Source organism: Hyla sarda, chromosome 2 (assembly GCF_029499605.1).
Source record: "Hyla sarda isolate aHylSar1 chromosome 2, aHylSar1.hap1, whole genome shotgun sequence".
Lineage (NCBI taxonomy): Eukaryota > Metazoa > Chordata > Amphibia > Anura > Hylidae > Hyla > Hyla sarda.
The window spans coordinates 285,090,526-285,111,945 of record NC_079190.1 but is presented as its reverse complement, the minus strand read 5'-3'; the positions used below and the strand labels follow the sequence as shown (position 1 = coordinate 285,111,945).

At 42.1% G+C, this 21,420-nt stretch overlaps 1 long non-coding RNA gene across 1 annotated transcript in view; it reads right to left on the bottom strand.

Moving 5' to 3' along the window:
- The window catches only part of LOC130356182 (uncharacterized), a 69,624-nt gene that overhangs the window by 15,605 nt on the left and 32,599 nt on the right, over nt 1–21,420 (bottom strand). Inside the window, exons 2-3 of the long non-coding RNA XR_008888806.1 lie at nt 20,223–20,322; nt 18,124–18,264 (exon numbers count right to left, since the gene is read on the bottom strand). This is a non-coding gene — a long non-coding RNA (uncharacterized LOC130356182). The remainder of the gene's footprint in view (nt 1–18,123; nt 18,265–20,222; nt 20,323–21,420) is intronic.

The window sequence follows — 21,420 nt, the reverse complement described above, 5'->3', positions numbered from 1 at the left end:
ACAGTCGCACGGGCGGGGGTTCACAGTAGTTTCTCGCTGGCAGTTTGAGCTGCGGCAGAAATTTTGCCGCACCTCAAACTTGCAGCCGGATACTTACTGTAATCCTCCGCCCATGTGAGTGTACCCTGTACATTCACATTGGGGGGGGGAACATCCAGCTGTTGCAAAACTACAACTCTCAGCATGTACGGTCTATCAGTGCATGCTGGGAGTTGTAGTTTTGCAACAGCTGGAGGCACACTGGTTGTGAAACACCGAGTTTGGTAACAAACTCAGTGTTTTGCAACCAGTGTGCCTTCAGCTGTTGCAAAAGCTACAACCCCCAGCATGTACGGACAGCGGGAGGGCATGCTGGGTGTTGTAGTTATGCAACAGCTGGAGGCATACTACTTTGGCTGGGGATGCTGGGGATTGTAGTTATGCAACAGCTGGAGACACACTGGTTTACTACTTAACTCAGTGTGCCTTCAGCTGTTGCAAAACTACAACTCTCAGCAGTCACCGACAGCCAACGGGCATGCTGGGAGTTGTAGTTATGCAACCACCAGATGCACCACTACAACTCCCAGCATGCACTTTAGCTGATTGTGCAAGCTGGGAGTTGTAGTTATACAACAGCTGAAGGTACACTTTTCCATAGAAAGAATGTGCCTCCAGCTGTTGCAAAACTACAAGTCCCAGCATGCCCATAAGGGAATGCTGGGAGTTGTGGTGGTCTGCCTCCTGCTGTTGCATAACTACAGCTCCCAGCATGCCCTTTTTGCAGCAGGAGGCTGTCACTCACCTCTAACGATCCTCGCCGCACAGGTCAGTCCCTCGTCGTCGCCGCCGCCGCTGCTCCTGGGGCCCCGATCCCAACAGGGACGCCGGGGATCGGGGTCCCCAGCACCGGGTGGGGCACGTCCCGCACCCGCTCACGTCCTCCGGAAGAGGGGCGGAGTGGGTTGCGGGAGTGACACCCGCAGCAGGCGCCCTGATTGGTCGGCCGGTAATCCGGCCGACGAATCAGGGCGATCGTGAGGTGGCACCAGTGCCACCTCACCCCTGCTGGCTCTGGAGACAGCCCCGATCAGCCAATAATTCCGGGTCACCGGGTCACTGGAGACCCGATTGACCCGGAATCCGCCGCAGATCGCTGGACTGAATTGTCCAGCGATCTGCGGCCATCGCCGACATGGGGGGTCATAATGACCCCCCTGGGCGATATGCCCCGATGCCTGCTGAACGATTTCAGCAGGCATCGGGCACCGGCTCCGCTCCAGATGGTTGCGGGGGGCCGGTAAAACACATGACGTTCTCATACGGAACTCGGAAATGGAGACGTATGAGAACGTCATGTGTCCTTAAGGGGTTAAACTATTAAGGTCTCCACTTTCAACTTACAGGACTTAGCGAATTTGCTGTTACCATATTGGTGCTAGATAGCAAAGGACAGCTTTAGGGGTCTTTCACGGTCTACTAAATATTAAGCAGGTGGATTTAATATTATGGCTGATTGGCGTAGATACAGTATCTAGTATATTATACAACATGCATCCCATTCCCTATATAAATCATTCAATTTTTTTGACTTCTTGCTAATGTTCAGATGATTGCATATACATTACTGTATATAAAACATTTACTCGGTGCAGTGGTACATAGCAATAACTTGCATAAATCTAGTTTATGAGTTATTTGTATGATTAAAAGGATTGTCTAGCTGGGGAAACAACACTTCACATTTCAGACCTCGCTGCCAACAGCTGATTGCATAGACTCTTACCCTCCTCTACCTGGTCAGCTGGGCATAAGAGAGAAGTAAAATGTTAATGTTAGCTGCCAATGCTACATTTTCTGTGCCATGTATTGTTTACAATGAGCATCCCTGTAGTTCCTCCATGTGTCTGAGTAGATGCGACCCATGTTTATAAAAAAAAAAAAAAAAAACAGGAACAAATCCTAATATAAGATATATGAAAATAAGTTGTCTGAAGGCACACAGTCACTTTGATATGATCAGGAAAACCTTGTTTTGTGGCAGCTTTTTTTGCTCATTGTGAACATTAGGAAATGTTCACCTTTAACAGGAAGACACCATATTGGTGAATACCACATCGGTGGAGGGACTGAAAGCTGAACCATCTCTGATCACTACAATTAAATGGGCACTGTCATTAACATTTATTTTTGATAGGATAATCCCCTTTTCAAGACAAACAACTCTCTAATTTATTTAGTCATTCAAAAATAAATCCTTTTTTTTTTTTGGACGTGAGGTTTCGGACACTAGGGGTCTCCCCTACGGTCTTGTCCACATTCCATGTCTCCTTTTGATGCTGCAGGTAGGTCCTGAGCTCTGCACAGCACTCGCTTCCTGCCTGTCAATCAAGCAGGCGAGAGTGAGTGATGTGTGCAGCAGCATCGCAGGATGCCCCAATCTCCCTCCTCTCTGTGTTACATATGCAGAGAGGAGAAAATTGAGGAGCCACGATTGACTGCCTCTTCTATGCTGCGCTCCCGAGTGGAAGTTCTACCTAACAGGGCTTCAGATGACATTACACCTGACTAGGAACGTCCCCTCAGGAGCGCCGGAGCTCACTGTGAGTGAGCCGAAGATAAAGGAAAATATTAAGGTAGAAAAATGTAATATAACAAAAATGAAGGCAGGGGAGGGGTTGTCATGATGGGGATAATGAAGGGGGATTCATAATGTCAGGCACTCTTTCTGAGGTTGTGATATTCATTGTGATGAAATGTGATGCCTTTCAGATCTTCTCTGTGATTTTGATATCTATATGCTGTTGTGACACTGCTCCTATTGAAATTTATGGCAATGTAATGCTCATATTGGTGTGGAGCAGGGAATATCCCATACTGGCCCATCTCTGATAGTAATCTAGCCACATAGAAGAAAACCATTTCCACTTCACGATGGTTGAACTTTAGCTACTCAGGAAAGACCTGTGTATTTGTGAAAAGCGCATCTGGCAAGCTGTCTGTAACTGCTTGTTCAGTCAGTGAAGCACAACCTTCTGCATAGAAATGTGCTTCAAAGGAGTGAAACGGAGCATGCTGAACTTGCTGGGTGTTTCATATTAGTTATTCAGCTCAATAATGCACAACTTTTGAAACAAACTGTAGGCTTTTCTTACTGTTGGTTAACACATATTTCTATTCACCCAAAAAGTATCATTTTGAAATGACTTAGCTAATTTATAATTGTCTGATTGTAAAGCACCATGGAATATGTTGGTGTTATTTAAGTAAGACTTGGCAGAAATGTGTGTACACAGAGCCTGTACAGAAGCACATTGAGTCGCTGCCTCTACTTACTGCCATATTTTGACACCATACGGCACTCTATTACAGACATATAGCAAGGATTCTAGGGAATATGGCAGCTGATAAAACACAGCAAAGTAGTTTTTTCCTTTCAGATTCCATATGATTTTAGCAGAAAATGAAAAACACTCAAGGGCACAGAAGGACCCCGCAGGGCCTATGGTTTCTGTATTGTAGCTCTGTACACAGAAAAATACAGTTGTGTCCTGTGTGAATATTCTTAAACATAGATTGTCTTTTTTCACCTATAAAGTGTAATAAAACTATATGAAATTTTGAGCATTTTTGTGAACTAAAGAGCATCATAGGTTTACCTAAGCCATTTAAGAAACATTATTTTATATGCCAACTGAGATAGCTGTATTAGGGTTTATTTTCTGCAGGTGGAGTTGTATTTTTATAAACAATTTTAGGGTACATCTATTGTATTCAAAAAAGTTTATACATTTTTGGGGGGAGGTTAAAAAACAGCTATTTTAGGTATTGTGTTCTATTTGACCACTGTGCATTATAATTCACGTTAAATTCAGTTTATCACCTTTACCTCCCAAACTTTATACTATGAAGTCCGAAATTTAGCTCTGGGGGCCTCTTGTTTCTCTTGATCATCTTTGAGATGTTTGTACACCTCGATGGGAGTCACCTGTGGTAACCCTGACCCAGTCATTCAACCTTGGCATCTATGAAGTTTAGTAGAACAAGGGGTTCCTGTTAGCCCATTGGCACAACAAGAATGCCCTGGAGTATGCTTGGGACTTCCTTCAAAAGAAGGAAATAAGGATATACTGTCAATAGTAGCTGCCTGAACCTGGCGAAGAAGATTGATGCTTCGAAAAGTGTTGTTCTGTTAATAATTTTATTTCCACAATAAAGTATGAATCTGTTACTGTGATCCAAAGTGGAGTGATATTTACAGTTAAAGGGGTACATCCATCTCACAGTTTTTGACTTCTTGGCCCCCTACAGCCTCTTTGCAGCCCCTGGAGGTAGTCAGGAAGCCAAAAAATACCAGAGTGATTGAGTTTGGCAATTTATGTAAATCCCATTAACTTCCAAGGAATGCAGTTTACACAACTTCCAGAAATTACATAAATGGTGTAGCCGTGACACTATATATTAAAGTTATGCAAACTGTGTTATTCCTCCACTTTGGCAGTTTTAGGCTTTCAACCACCTCAAAATTGTACTGAAAAATTGTAAGCTCTGGTGGCCGGTATTTCTTTTGATCATCTTGGACATGATTTGGGAAAACACACACCCTTTATATATAATGTCTAACACCTGACAATGCAGATCAGATGTAAAACCAAGTCAGGAAAGAACTGTCTATAGAGATAAGATTGTGCAGTTAAAACTCCCAAGAGTGGGAACAACGGCCTCCATAATCCCTAATGGTAAAAGTTTGGAACAAATAGGAGATGATCGAGAACCCAACCCAAAGATCCTGTGTGCAGATAGTAGAAGGTCATCCAGCACTGCATAAGTCCACTAATCTGTGCTTCAATGCAGAGTGGTCAGAAAGAAGCTTCTCCCCAATAAGAGACAAATGAAAACCAATCTTAAGTTTACAAAAAAAATAATCTAAAGGGCTCAGACTGTGAGAAAGAAGGTGGCCTGATGAAACAAATATTCATGCCGTGGGTTTTTTTTTTTAGCGTCCGGAACATGGACACTGGTCAGAATCAGGGAAAGAATGAGATATTCTTAATGAAAACCTGATCCAGAGTGCTCTGGGCCAAAGAGTCACCTTTCAACAAGACAATGACCCAAAGCACACAGTCAAGACAACACAGGAATGGCTCAGGGACAACTCTGTGAATGTTCTTGAGTGGCCCAGCCAGAGCCCTGACTTGTATCCAACTAAACATGAAAATGATTGTCCACTGATGGTTCCCTATGCAGCCTCACAGAACCTGAAAGGATATGCAGAAAATCCCCAAATCCAGGTATGCAAACCATGTGAAGACTGGAGGCTGTAATCGCTGCCAAATGTTCCTCAACTAAATACTAAGTAAAGGATTTGGATACTTATGTCAATGATATATTTTCGTTTTTCTTTTTCAATGAATTAGCAAAGATTTCTAACATTCTGTTTTCACTATCATTATGGGTTACTGAGCGCAGAATCATGAGGGGAGGTTTTTTTTTTACAGTTTGATTTTACTTTAGTTCAAGGCTGCAACATAACAAAAAGTGAAAGGGTCTGAATGCACTGTAATAGTCTGCTTAATGCTTTTGCCATTAATAACAACAGCCACAATGGTCTTATTTCTTAATGACAGCACAGTTTAATTTTTTTTTTTTTTGAGGAAGAAATAAAAATATGTATAGCACATACTAAACACCCAAAGTGCATTTCTCCATCTCTAGCATCTTGCTCCATAATCCAGATATCAGGATCATTTGTGGCCATCCTAATCAGCCATTTCTCTTGATATATAAGAATAATAAAATAAGATGGAGAGGTTCACAGGTTTTATATTCCATCAGCTTGCAAGGCATTTCGTTCAGTGAACAGTTGTCACACTTTGATGAAATTATAATTGAAAGTATAAATTCCGAGAATAATTGGCATGTGAGCATTGCAAATCTCATGAATGCTTCATCAAAATGAAGAGAGGATGCAAGGGTAAACCACAGATTAACTAGCAAAGCAATCCAGGAAATATGTATTTTGGTGGAGTACACTCTTAAATCTGGATAGCAATGTAAAAATAAAGAATAGGTTGGGTCTAGATACAAACTGCATCGTTCACACTGCATTCTGACATTATATCAGATATGCATGCTTGAAATATCCCATCAAACATATGCCTTAAATGTGTGCACATGTATGCTATATAGTTGTGTACGTCATTGTGTACGTCTGCCATTAAAGGGGTATTCCAAGAAAAAACTTTTTTTTAGATCAACTGGCTCCAGAAAGTTAAACAGATTTGTAAATTACTTCTATTAAAAAAATCTTAATCCTTCCAATAATTATCAGCTGCTGAAGTTGAGTTGTTCTTATATGTCTGGAAACAGTGCTCTCTGCTGACATCTCTGCTTGTCTCAGGAACTGCACAGAGCAGAATAGGTTTGCTATGGGAATTTGCTTCTACTCTGGACAGCTCCCGAGACATGTGTCATCAGAGAGCACTTAGACAGAAAAGAACGACTCAACTTCAGCATCTCATAAGTACTGAAAGGATTAAGATTTTTTAATAGAAGTAATTTACAAATCTGTTTAACTTTCTGGAGCCAGTTGATATATATATAAAAAAAAATTTTTTCCTGGATAACCCCTTTATTTCGTATGCAGTATATATTTTTTTAGGCTACCCTGTAGTCAACAGTGCTTTTCAACACAGTTTAAAAAAATGGGGTGATAATATTTACTAGCCAGATATTTCCCTAAAGCACACTCCTTAGGCATACAGTTTGGATAATATAAATTTATGGAAATGTCTGCATGTACCTAGAACCCTTATCAGTCAGCTCACACCCTGCTGCAATGGCCAGGATCACAGCTAACTCTAACCCCAGTCTCTCAACCTTGGCATATAAGAAGTTTAGTAAAGGGAGGGGGCCTGGCATCCCAAGAATGCATTTATGGATGCCAGTGGGTTGTCATGGCAGTTGGGGGCCTAATAAAGGCCCCTGTGTAATGTTGTGGTAGTAATGCAGGTTTGGGACTCTCAAAAGAAGGAAATGGGTAAACAGGCAAAAGTAGATGCCTGAAGCTGACAAAGAAGGTCAATGCTTCAAAATGCACTGTTCTATTAATCATTTTATTTCCACAATAAAATATGGATCTTTTACTGTGATCCGGTGTGGAGTCATATTTACAGCTCGTTTAAAGGGGTATTCATTTCTCACCTTTCCACCTCCATTCCCCCCCTTTGGCCTCTGGAGGTGGTAGTAAGGTCGAAAAATGTATACCCCCTGTTACGAATTGTGGGGCAGCCCGACGTGCTGGCTGCAGGTGCACTCCTAGCCCATTCCCCTTTACCGTCTCCGGGATGGGCAGTGCTGCGGCCCGCATGCCGGGCTGCAGATGCACTCAGCCAGCCACTGTATACTCACCTGCTGCGCTCCTGGCACTTCCTTTCTCTCTGACAGCGGGCGTGCGCGTACCTGCTTAAAGGGCAAGCACACCGGTAACTGGTGCTTGCCAGTCGCTGACTCTATAAGTGTCAGCACTTCCCCTTGTTCCCTGACAGATCTTTGTGCATACTAGGCATTGAGAAAGCGCTTCCTTACTGGTTTTGGCCATAACGTGTACCAGTACCGGTGGTCAGTCTTCTCTCCGGGAAGGCCCTGGCCTGGGCTACTCCTCTTTGGGATAGAAGCGATCCGGTGACAACCAATTTGCAAGCCTTCCTGTCATTGTTCCACAGCATCTTCAAAGAGCCGAAACTGTGCTTCTGAACCTCTGTCAAGGGGATTCTTCTGTTGGCAATTACGCGGTCCAGTTCCCAACCCTAGCTTTAGAGCTGGACTGGGATGACTCTATGTGTCCCTTTTAAAAAGGGACCAACCAGCAGAGTCAAGGATGCTTTGGCCGCTCGAGACCCTCCTTCTCTGAGTGAGCTTATTCTGTTGGCCACCCACATTGATGTGCGCTTTGCCAAGAGGCAGGAGGAACTCTGCCAAGAACGTGAACCTGTCCTGGTCGAACACTCTGGTGTTCCAACGCTCGCCACAACCTCCAATGCTGCCATCAGCCGAAGAACCTATGCAGGTGGATCGGGTCCACTTAACTCAGCAGGAGATGTCTCGCCAAAGCAGATGTTGCAGATGTGTTCTGCGAAAAACAAGCTGACAGTCTTCCTCCACACCGTCCCTATGATCGACCTTCTGCCTGGTACTACACCTCCACGTGGAAGAATTTATCCCTTGTAAGTTCCTGAAACACAAGCCATGGCGGAATATATCAAGGAGAATCTTCAGAAAGGATTCATCCGGAAATCCTCTTCTCCTGCTGGTGCTGGATTCTTCTTTGTGGAGAAGAAGGATGGGTCACTTTGCCCATGTATTGATTATCGCGATCAAAAATCGGTACCCTCTACCTCTGATTTCAGAACTTTTTGACTGCCTGCAGGGTGCCAAGGTCTTCCCCAAGCTGGATTTACGAGTAGCATACAATCTGATCATAATCCGGAAAGGAGACGAATGGAAGATGGCCTTCAATACCTGTGACGGGCATTTTGAATACTTAGAGATGCCCTTTGGTCTCTGTAATGCCCTGTCCGTTTTCCAGGAGTTCGTCAATGACATCTTCCGGGATCTCCTTTACACTTGTGTCATGGTGTATTTGGATGACATCCTGATCTTCTCGCCTAACTTGGAGGTCCATCACACTCATGTGCGCCAGGTTCTGCAACGCCTTCAGAGCAATCATCTTTACGCCAAACTCGAGAAATGCCTCTTTGAGAAGACTAGTCTGACGTTTCTTGGCTTTATAGTTTCTAACCAAGGCCTCCAGATGGATCCAGACAAGTTGTCTTCTGTTTGTAACTGGCCACGACCTACCGGCCTGCGGGCTATACAGCGCTTCATTGGATTTGCCAACTATCAACAATTCAGACCACACTTCTCCATGTTGGTTGCTCCAATTGTAGCACTTACCAAGAAGACCTGTTACCCCAAATCCTGGCCTCCTGAGGCTGAAGTAGCCTTCTCCCGGTTGAAATCAGCGTTTGCCTCCTCACCTGTTCTGTCAAGACCCATTCCTGAAAAAACTTTCTTTTTCGAGGTGGATGCCTCGTGTGTGGGTGTCGGTGCGATCCTGACCCAGAAGACTATTAGGGGCAAAACGGTGACTTACGGATTCTTTTCCAAAACGTTTTCGCCAGCCGAGCAGAACTATACTATTGGAGACTGTAAACTATTGGCCATTAAGCTCGCCCTAGTGGAATGGTGTCACTTACTGGAAGAATCTCATCATCCTTTTGATATTTACACGGACCATAAAAATCTCCTGTATTTACAGTCCGCACAACCCTCGTCAGACCAGATGGTCTCTTTTCTTTTCCAAATTTAATTTCCTTATCCATTTGCGGACAGCATCTCAAAGCTGATGCTCTCTCTAGGGCCTCTGATGTGGTGAACCAGGACTCCTCCCCTCGGCATATTGTGTCCCCTGAGCGTTTGATTCCGGTTTCGCCAGTCGGCCTGCAACAGCTTCCTCTGGGGAAGTCTTTTGTGCCTTCCCATCTTAGAGTCAAGGTTTTGAACTGGGGACATTCTTCCTTGCTGGCTGGGCATCCTGGAATACGGAAGTCTATTCAGTTAATCTCCCGTCATTACTGCTGGCTGAACCTGGAGCGTGATGTTATTGATTTTGTTAGTTCCTGCGCTACCTGCGACCTTGACAAGACTCCTCGTCTTAAACCTGCGGGTCATTTACAACCATTACCCATCCCGGAGACTCCATGGACACACATTACTATGGACTTCATCAAGGACCTGCCACCTTCTTCCAACAACACAGTCATTTGGGTGGTCACAGATCGATTCTCTAAAATGGCACATTTTGTACCTATGCCTGGACTTCCTTCTGCTCCACAGCTGGCGGACCAATTCTTCTGGCATATTTTTCGCCTACATGGTTTGCCATTACACATTTTCTCTGACCGAGGGGTCCAGTTCGTCTTCAAATTCTGGCGGGCTCTATGTTCTCGCCTCAAGGTCAAGTTGGACTTCTCTTCGGCATACCACCCACAGACCAATGGCTAGGTTTAGAGCGTGGATCAAATTCTTGAGGATTATCTCCGCCACTTTGTTTCCGCACGGCAGGACGATTGGGTCAATCTGTTACTTTGGGCGGAATTTACATATAACCACTGGGACTCTAAGGCTACAAGTGCTTCTCCGTTCTACATTGTCTACGGCCGCCACCCTCACCCTCCTCTTCCTCTGACAGACTCTTCTGGGGTACCAGTCGTGGAGGAACAGGTATGGGACTTCATGACTATTTGGCGAGAAAACCGGCTTTCTTTAGTTTTCGCTTCCATCCGCATGAAGTCTTAAGCCGACAAGAATAGAAGATCTCCTCCAGTCTTCTCTCCTGAGGACATGGTCTGGCTGTCTGCCAAATATGTACGTCTGAAGATCCCCAGTTGCAAACTGGGTCCTCGTTCCTGGGTCCTTTTAAGATCTTGCATTGTATCAACCAAGTGTCATACAAGCTCAACCTGCCACCATCCCTTTGCATCCCGAACTCATTCCACGTCTCCCTCCTTAAGCCGTATGTCCTCAACAGTTTCTCCCGGGCAGATGTCTCTCCTACTCCTGTGTCCGATGCTGCTGACATTTATGAAGTAAAGGAGATTCTGGCCACCAAAACTGTCAGGGGGAAACAATTCTTCCTGGTGGACTGGAAGGGGTTTGGGCCTGAGGAGAGGTCCTGGGAACCAGAGGAGAACATATTGGACCGGGATCTGGTCCTTAGGTTCCTGCGGCCTAAAAATAGGGGGAGACCAAAGGGGGGGGGGGGGTACTGTTAGGAGTTGCGCAGCAGCCTGAAGTGCTGGCTTTGGGAACACTCATACCCCATTCCCCTTTACCGTCACTGGGACGGGTAGTGCCGCGGCCCGCATGCCAGGCTGCGGGCGCACTCAGCCAGACACTGTATACTCACCCCGCCACACTCTTGGCCCTTCCCTTCTCTCTGACAACTGATGTGCGCGTACCTGCTTCTTAGGGCATGCACGCGTTGGCTCTCAGAAATTTAACGGGCCAGCACACCGGTAATTGGTCCTTGCCGGGCGCTGACTCTATAAGTGTCAGCACTTCCCCTTGTTCCCTGCCGGATCTTTGTGCATACTAGCCATTGAGAAAGCGCCTCCTTACTGTGTTCTGCCATACTGTGTACCAGTACCATTTGCTACGTTTTCTGACCCCTGAACCTTGCCGCCTGCCTTGACCTTCCTGTCAGTCCCCGACTCTGAGTTGTCTTACGAATCTGTACCTCGTCTCATCTCGGCAGCAACTCTGGGCAAGTCGCGTCAGGAGTAGCAACCTAAAAGTTTGCCTGCCGCATCAAGTCCATCCCGCTTTGCGGCGGGCTCTGGTAAAAACCAGCGGCTCCTTAGACTCCGCTCCATGGTGTGGCTTTCACCATCGTCCTCAGTGGTACAGCGGAACCAGTACTCCAGCCGTTACACCCCCAGATTTCTTGAAGCCATCTGTGCTGCTACAGCAGCTGGCCGAGGGAGCCATTGCTGTCCTTTAGGGCCTATACTAGAGAATATCACCAGCCCAGCCATCACTTCAGTGCAGTGGTGGTTAGTAACATAGAAGATGAGCAGACAATAAGGGAGGAAAAGAGTGGCTATATTTAAAAAAAAAAAAAGCAAGCAAGGAAATTATAAGCATTTGGAAAAATGTGTACCTTGCTGTATCCTACATGTTCTTGAATGTACTTGCAGATGGGAAAACCTTTCAAATATCAGCAATCTAAAGGTATCAGAAAGCTCATATCCTACAAAATCCTCGCAGCAAAAGCACCTATTTGGCCAAGGTTCCTTAATGGCTACTTGGATTCACACTGGAGGACAGGCGGCAGCTCAAGATTCACAATGGAGGACAGGCGGCAGCTGGACCTACTAAGCACAATCATACAATGGTACAATAGCGGTTACGACTACCACAACCTGCTCAGGTGAGCATATTACCTGGGGAAACGGGAAATCTTTCTTCATAGCTGTACTGGCAGGGATGCAGGGGGCTACAAAATGACTTACTCCTCCTTCCTAATATTTCTATGTTGCTGGGCACAACATGCAAATAAATGAAGGCAAATAAAAAAAAACTTGTGGAACAGTCAGGACAATATCACAATGTCTTCCATGTGTAATTGCTTTTTAGGCCCTACAGGAGTAGAGATAAGACAATTTCCAGAAATTAGTTTTGGGATTGGTTTGCTAGATCAGGATAATTCAGATTCCATTCTGTTCAATAAAATTTGGTCTGAATTGAAATTGGAGGATTTTGAAGAAAAGTCTTTGAGGCTGTCCTGGTCTAGTCTGGATCTAGTCCAGATCCAGCAGCATCAAACATCACCGTGGCAACGTCTCACTGCGCTACAGAGTTGTGCACAGGTGAATGACAGCTCTTCTGTCCTATCAGCTGCTGGAGCACTGGGCAAGTCAGTGCAAAGTTCTGTCTTCTGCGATCTATTTAAACTTTGCATTGTGGTTACTGTTTGCTCGTGATTGTAGTTTATTCCCTTTATTAGCGTATATTCTCTGTCTGCTTTGTTTTTCTTACCGTTGCCTTACTATCTCTCTGTCTTTGTGATTTTGTATTCATTGCTATTCCTGATTTTGATCTCGGCCTGTTTGACTAAGCTTGTTTTTTTTTTTTTTTTTTTGTCTCTTAGTTGGTTGTTATCGGTTTGTTCTCCATGTTATTTAGACTTTTCTCTGATTAACCCTGTGTCTGCTGACTTTGTCCCTGACATGTCTGACAGTTATTGATCTGGTTTGTCAGACCATTCTTATACCTTGCGCTTACTTAGAGTAGGGAATGCCATCCAGTTGAGGATCTGTCACTTACGGCTGATATTTAAGTGACATGAAGTTAAATGAAAAAAAGAAATTAAAACAAGGAATAGCTAAATGAAAAACAGAGGAAGGAAGGAATGTAGAAAAAGGACTAGCCGACTGCCTTAATAAATACTTCTGTTCAGTTTTTACAAAAGAAAATGAAGGAAAGGGACCTCAGTTAGGGAGGAAATCTAATGAATCTTTTGATGCATGTGTCTTTACAGAGGAAGAGGTTCTAGGTCAGCTGTCTAAAGTTGGGACAAATAAGTCAAACGGGCCTAATTTGGGATACACCCAAAGTTAATAAAAGAGCTTAGCTATATAGTAGCAAAACTGTTAACAGATTTATTTAACCAATCACTGTTAACAGGAATTGTCCCAGAAGATTGGAAATTAGCAAACGTTGTTCCCATTGACAAGAAAGGTAGTAGGGAAAAATCAGGCAACTATAGTCCAGTAAGTCTGACATCAGTGTGGAAATTAATGGAATTTAGATTTGATTTAGATTTTTGTAAGGCTTTTGACACTGTCCCATATAGAAGACTTATCAATAAACTGCAGTCTTTGAACTTGGACTCCCATATTGTTGAAGGGATTAGGCATTGGGTGAGGGACAGACAACAGAGGGTTGTAGTCAATGGAGTATATTGAGCAAGTTCTTGTTACCAGTGGGATAATCCAGGGATATATACTGGGACCCATTTTGTCTAATATCTTTATCAGTGATATGTCTTTTTGCTGATGACACAAAGATTTATAACAGGGTTGATATTCCTGGAGGGATACACCAAATGGGAAAGGATTTAGGTAAACTAGAGGAATGGTCAGAACTCTTGCAACAAAAATGTTATGTGGATAAGTGCAAGATAATGCACCTGGGACGTAAAAACCCAAGGGCAGAATATAGAATATGTGATACAGTCCTAACCTCTGTATCTGAGGAAAGGGATTTGGGGGTCATTATTTCAGAAGATAGAGGTCTTAGAACAACAGGACATGCTAGCAGAATGATTGGGTGCACAGGGAGAGGTATTAGCAGTAGAAAGAGGGAAGTGCTCATGCCGTTGTACAGAACACTGGTGAGACCTCACTTGGAGTATTGTGTGCAGTATTTTCATAAGGATATAGATATTTTGGAGAGGGTTCAGAGAAGAACTACTAAACTAGTACATGGATTGCAGGCTAAAACTCATCAGGAAAGGTTAAAGGACCTTCACATGTATAGCTTGGAAGAAAGATGAGACAGAGGGGATATGATAGAAAATTTTAAATACATAAAGGGAATCAACACAGTAAAGGAGGAGACTATATGTTTAAGAAGAAAACCAACCACAAGAGAACATAGTTTTATATTAGAGGGGCAAAGGTTTAAAAGTAATATGAGGAAGTATTACTTTACTGAGATGGTAGTGGATGCATGGAATAGTCATCCTGCAGAAGTGGTAGCTGCAAATACAGTGAAGTAGTTTAATGACCAATGACGTAAATGTATGTCCTGGAGCAGCGGTACTTCGTGCATCAGAGCAATGCTCGGGTCATGCACGGCAGGTCCCAGTTGCTGATAGCAGCCAGGGACCCGCCGGTAATGGCTGACATCCGTGAACGTGCGGATGTCCGCCATTAACCCCTCAGATGCCGTGATCAATACAGTTCACGGCATCTGCGGCAGTGTGGTTGCATTTCAGGCTGATCTGATCGCCCGCGGCACAGCCGCGGGGATCAGATCACCTGCCTCCACCGCCTTCCTGGCATCTTCTGCTCTGATCTGCAAACAAAAGTAAACAAAAAGTAAAAAGAAAAAAGAAAAGAAAGAAAGGAAAATCCCCTCCCCCAATAAAAATGTAAATTGTCCCTTTTTCCCATTTTACACTCAAAAAGTGTAATTTTTTTTTATAATAAACATATTTGGTATCGCCACATGCATAAATGTCCGAACTATTAAATATAATGTTAATGATTCTGTGCGGTGAGCGGCGTGAACGTAAAAAAAAAATAATCCAAAATTGCTGCTTTTTTGTCACATTTTAATCCCAAATAAATTAATATAAAAATTATTGAGTTTTATATACACAAATGTGGTATCAATAAAAAGAACAGATCATGGTGCAAAAAAAGAGCCTTCATACCACCGCTTATGCGGAAAAATGAAAAAGTTATAGATCGTCAAAATAGAGGGATTTTTAACATACTAATTTAGTTCAAAAGTTTGCGATTTTTTTTAAGCGGTATAATAATAATAGAAAAGTATGTACTCATGGGTATCATTTTAATAATATTGACACACAAATTAAATAAATACATTTTCATTTTTACAGTAAATTGTATGGTGCAAAAGTGAAACCTTCCAAAATTTGCAAAATAGCAGTTTTCTTTTCAATTTCCTGACACAAATTGTATTTTTTTTTGGTTGCACCATACATTTTATGGTAAAATTAGTGATGTCATTACAAAGGACAACTGATTGTGCAAAAAATAAGCCCTCACACTAGTCTATAGATGAAAATATAAAAGAGTTACAATTTTAATAAGGGGAGGAGAAAAAAATGAAAATGCAAAAATAAAATTGGCCTGGTCCTTAAAGGGATACTCCACTGGAAAACATTGTTTTTTAATTCAAATGGTGCCAGAAAGTTAAACAGATTTGTAAATTACTTCTATTTAAAAATCTTAATCCTTCTAGTACTTATCAGCTGCTGTATGCTCCACAGGAAGTTATTTTCTTTTTGAATTTCCTTTCTGCCTGACCACAGTGCTCTCTGCTGACACCTCTATCTATTTTAGGAACTGTCCAGAGTAGGAGCAAATCCCCATAGTAAACCTCTCCTGCTCTGGACAGTTTCTGACATGGGCAGAGAGCACTGTGGTCAGACAGAAAGGAAATTCAAAAAGAAAAGAAATTCCTTTGTAGTATACATCAGCTGATAAGTACTGGAAGGATTGGGATGTTTTAATAGAAGTAATTTACAAATCTGTTTAATTTTCTGCCACCAGTTAATTTAAAAGAAAATGTTTTTCAGTGGAGTTCCCCTTTAAGGTCAAAATGGGCTTGGTCCTTAAGGGGTGAAGCATGCATGGGATAGGCATAAGGCTATCCTTCATATAAGTTAAGGACAAGGACAATTCAAAGTATTCCGAAATATTGGGCAGACTAGATAGGCAATATGGTTCTTATAGTCTGTCGACACATTCTATGTTTCTATGTTAGGCAGGGAAAGTAGCTGTGGGCGAGATTCTTTTTTGTTTGTTTTTTTAAATTTCAATCTTTATTTCACAAAGTTTTACCAGAATTACAACAATTCCAAAAAGTAGAAAAAATTATCAAAAATAGAAACCTATATAGATAGTTCAGGCATAATATCATACATAAATACCACCATTTGTTCCCTTTACTTCCCATTTAATACCTTCCCTCCTGCCCCTTGCGCCACAGCTGAAAAGAGTTTCTAATGTGAGTGTGAGATTCTAATGTGCATGCTGAAGAGCTGTGTATGTGTGGGTATACAGTACTGTCAAGGTACATTAAGGGGTGTTCCCATATTGGCTTTTTGGTTTCCTGGTCTCCTCCAGGCTGTTTGCAGTCTATTAGGGATTAGGAAATTGAACTCCCTTTGACCTTAACCTCTTAAGGACACAGCCCATTTTGGCCCTAAAGGGGTTATCCACCATAAGGTGACTTTAATACTTACCTGCCAGACAGTAATGGACATGTTTAGTAAGGATCCATGCTTGTCTTGGGGCTGTAATGTGACTAAAAAAAAAACGCCATTCACCGACCATTCACATTTTCCTTTAATAGTTCGGACATTTATGCATTTGGTGATACCAAATTTGTTTATTTATTTTATTTTATAGTTTGTTTTGTAAAATGGGAAAAGGGTGGAATTTTATTTTTCATTTTGGGAAGGGCTTCAATTTTATTAACATTTTTTATACTTTTTAGGTCCCAATAGGGTATTATTTATTGCAGTCTTTTGACTGCAAATACTGAAGAGTTGTATTCATAGGCTTAGCACTGATCTGTATTGTCTGCAATCTACTTATCTGGTCTACTAGATGTACATTGCATGTCCTCTAAGGGTTAAAAGAAGTTGCACAAACAGTGTAGCCTGTGAGCTACTCTGTTTTTTGAAATGCTAATAACACTTTAAGGCCATTTTCTTATGAGAGCAATATAGGGGACATACATGTGTCTGTATTATGACTCTAAGTCCTGGCCATTGGCTAAACCAGCAGTGGGTCTTATACTCTGAAAAATAAGGGTGTATCTATTCACTAGCGTTGGCTACTGCACTAGCTAGAAACATTTACAAATTCTGGTTTATTAGTAAACCTGGTAAATTCTGGTATAATAGGGAAACTGATGAACTAAAATAAAATCAAAAACATATTTTGCCAGTCACTGTCAATACACTCATGGTGAAACCAAAAATGTATAAGAAATGACATTTTGAAAAACAAAAATCATTTTAAGAAAAAGGCTATCAAATTGATGGCAAAGATCTAATAATAGGCAAACAAGCCAAAAAAGAAAATACTGGATTTAGTCTTTTATTCTCATTTTGCACTTCAAATTTGTTTGCAGTTAATTTTATAACTGCAGAAAATTTGGCAATGCATTTGACAACATCTAGATTATTTGAGCTCTGTAAAATAATTAGCGCACTGGAATACAATACAGCTCTCATTCATGCCAGTTTTTGGCACCCAGTCCACAGGACACCAGTTGGACAGCCTCATATTATGAATTACTAAAAATACTGTGTTCTTTTTTTATTTTTTGTTTTTATTGTCTGGATCATAACATTAGAAGATTTGAACGTTCTTCTCTTTATGTAAGATTAGACAGGCAAATTTCATTTGTAATGAATTCTAAGATACACAAATCTACAGCTTGCATCTTTTTACTGCAAATAGTTGGACATAACTAAAATAGTCACTTTGGACAGGATGAGGGATACAAAGTCAACTCCGACGTTCATTGACTATTTTACCTGCCAAAAATGATGGAATCTTCACACTTAAGGATGTTCACTCAGTATTAAAAGCGAAGCAAACACACATATCAAACATATGACACAAAACAATGTTTATCTAATACATCTGAAACATTCTGGCTTTGTGAAATTGAGTAGAGGAGTACAGAAAAAATTATGGAATCACCTTGTAACTTGCATTTCTAAAATAGATATTGGCAAGAGTCTAATAATGCATATTATTTTTCAGATTCATATTATTCAGGACTAGAGTAGGATAGAAAAGTACTTACAGACCTTATCATGCTGTGAACTTGGTTCATTGAAATAAATCACGGCAAAGAGAGTTTTCAATGGAAATATTAAAAAGGATTATAAAACTCCTGCAATATGGAAATCCAACATGGAGTGTTACAAAAGATGTTTTCAGTCAACTGTATAAACAAAATTGGAAGATTTTAGAGCACCAGGATAGAAAACCCATAGTAATGTGCCTTAAAAATAGTAAAAGGAGAACAAAAAAAGAAAAAAACAAATTGATGTAAATAGGAGTCAGTGTTTGGGACAGAACTGGATGAAATCAGCCAAATGTAAAGGGATTTACAAGTAAAAACATAGAAGTTTGATGGTAGAAAAGGGCCACCTGGTCCATCTAGCCTGCTAATTTCTTCTGATAAATATATGTTTTCCACAGACCCATTTAAAGTCAGTCAAACCCAACATTTTTGATGAGACAAGTGAAATGTCTACTGTATATCGGGGCCCACAGCTGTCCATGATGTATGGCCTGGTTACTGTGCATTTTCCTTTACACTACACTGCACTACAGTTGCACACTGATCAAAGAGAGTGAATCCAGGACATCCAACAAACTTCAATGATTGAATGTCTCATTTAAAACGTAAAGGGGTTTCCCGGCTAAAATGATTGATGACCTATCCTGAGCCACAGTGCCCACACTAAACAGTGAATAGGACAGAAAGCAGCTGGTTCCATTAACTGTGTAGTGGTGGTGCCACATTATTGCAGCTTAGCTCCTGTTTACGTTACTGATCTGCAGTAACCAGGCCCAGCCATAACTCAGTGAACAGCTGATAAGTGTGGGAGGCTGTTGTAGCCAGTCCACCTATCAGAGATTAATGGGCTATCCTAAGGATTAATTTAGAAATATATAATATATATAATGTACTTATGAAAATTATACATGTACATGTCATTTTGCTAAGACCACCTGTGGTGACCCAGGGGTGTATGGCGGGACCACGGTTGTAGCGCTGTGAGTGGTGGGATCAGATGTATTAACCTGGGGAAAGATGTTTAGTGCTTGTGACGCCAGTGGGGTTTTAGGGTTCCGGAACACCACACACCCGATTCCTCCACTATCCCAGTTACTAGTAGTGAAATGAGAGTCAACACCCAGTTATGGTCAAACAGAGGTTTTACTGAGTATAAGACAGATGTAATTATCTTCACAGCTAAGGCCAGATTTCCCAGAGAGATGTCCAGGACCCAGAAGGACCTCACAGCTTGCTGGACCAATATACTTGTAATTAACTTGACTTGAGATTGGACTTGACTATATGCAGGACTTGACTAGTTTCAGTGACAGCAGACATAGACTTGAGACATACTGGAATGACTGTAGCTTTTGGGGTCATCCAGAGGCTGATTACTTGTACTGAGATCTCTGGTGGTTGATGTGCTCAGTCAGGTAGCAGGTGGTAAGAGCTAAGAGAGTGAATTGTAATTGCCGGCCCTTTAAATAGTGGGGGGCTGGACTAAAGCCCATTGGTCAAGCTGCGGGTCATAGGTTAAGCTGGTGCTCTCTGGGAGAACATGTGACAACAAATCCTGTGACTGCATAACATAACATGTGACAGACTTACACAGGTCCTTGAGACCTCCCACAGGTCCTCCTCTGTACTACCTATACATAAGGATACTGTCTGGGCATTAAAGTGATATACACAACATTCTGGAAACAACAGGGGGAGACGATGCAGGGGAGCCCCCAGGTCACTGAGGGTCTCAACCTGACTGGGACATTACACACCTATATAGATATAGCTCAATAATCTCAAAATCCACTATCTTCAGTGATTCCAGCAGGGTGCATGCGGCATCCTGCACACATCATATGCCCTGCATATATCATTTTGTTTTGCACTTGCACTTTTTGTGTCCCCCTGAAGAGATCACAGTAATGTGAAAACATGTTGGAAGTTAGTTTTTTTTTCATAGAATGCCTATTTTAGTGGGGTAGAAACTTCCATATTTGATTTAATAGGGTCTAGCTAACAAACAGAGAGGTGGAATCCCACGTTTTAGAGCAGGTATTCTCCCTGAAAAGCATGTACAGCCGGAAGAATAAAGCAAAGGTCAATGGACTTACTATGCAACTTGTTACCACCATCTTCTTGCTCTGTATGATCAGCTACTACTTCTAGAGACCAGATAAATAGCATTATGTCGGTTGAACCGGAAGGTGTCGCCTGAAAGAAGTTAACAATTTGAAGGTAAAATTAAGCCATATCCATGTATGTATGGTATACAGAACATTATTTCTGTTTCTCTTGGCTGGTTTTGAGATTATTTAACTATAACTAGTAAATTATTATTACCCTATTACCCTTAACAAGCAGGTATTTTGGGTTAAAACAAATTTTTTATGATTGATTTATATAGGTAGTGTTTTCATAATGGCATATTATCGTTTATTATATTTTTATAGCTCTGGATTGAAATTTAAGTTTTAAATGAGGAATCACAATTGAGGTACTCACAATCTCATATTCCTCTTTTCCAAAGAGGGTTAAACTGATGCACACACTGTTTAGATACCAGTTCCTGGAATGCAGTAAGGCATAATTTACAGCTTCTTCTTACTGGCAAGGCAAATATGTGGTCCTCTTAAAGAGGAAAGTTGCGGATGTGGCCCTCTCAGCCACTGGAAATTCTTGATAATGAAATGTAGAAGCCCTGTGGATAGGACTGATGCACATGGGTTATCAGTCACCTTTACTCCCCATACTATTCTGCACTGTACACTACAATTCAAACTATTCTCTAATCTGCCTAATCTAAACTGAGGGGATTTGATTTGAGACCTCCCACTTTCTAGGGTGGTCAATCACAATGTGTTTGGCTAACTAGCGCACACTTTTTGTTCTGGCCATATAACAAAATGGACACTAGGTGCCAGAAAAAAACTCATAACACATACATTATAGTCTAATAGATATGCAATGCATAGTGTATGGAGCTATTTGTTTCACCAATTACGTCCTTATGCTAAAGAACAGTGATAGAGATGCATTGGGCATCACTGCTTACTGTAGAGGAGTAAAGAATCCTGATGAAATGAGATCTACGTAATTTACGCAGCACCCTATGCTAGGGTACCATAGAAAAAATTTACTAAGCAGGAAGCATGCTGTTACGGCTGTGGTGAAGTGGAACCACTGAACCTGTGTGGCTGATGGTGTGGGCCGTACCAGGGAGTGGAGTCTAAGGTACCGCTGGTGTTCACCAGAGCCCACCGCAAAGTGGGATGTACTTGCTGCGGCAGGCGGCTCCCAGGTCTCTACCCC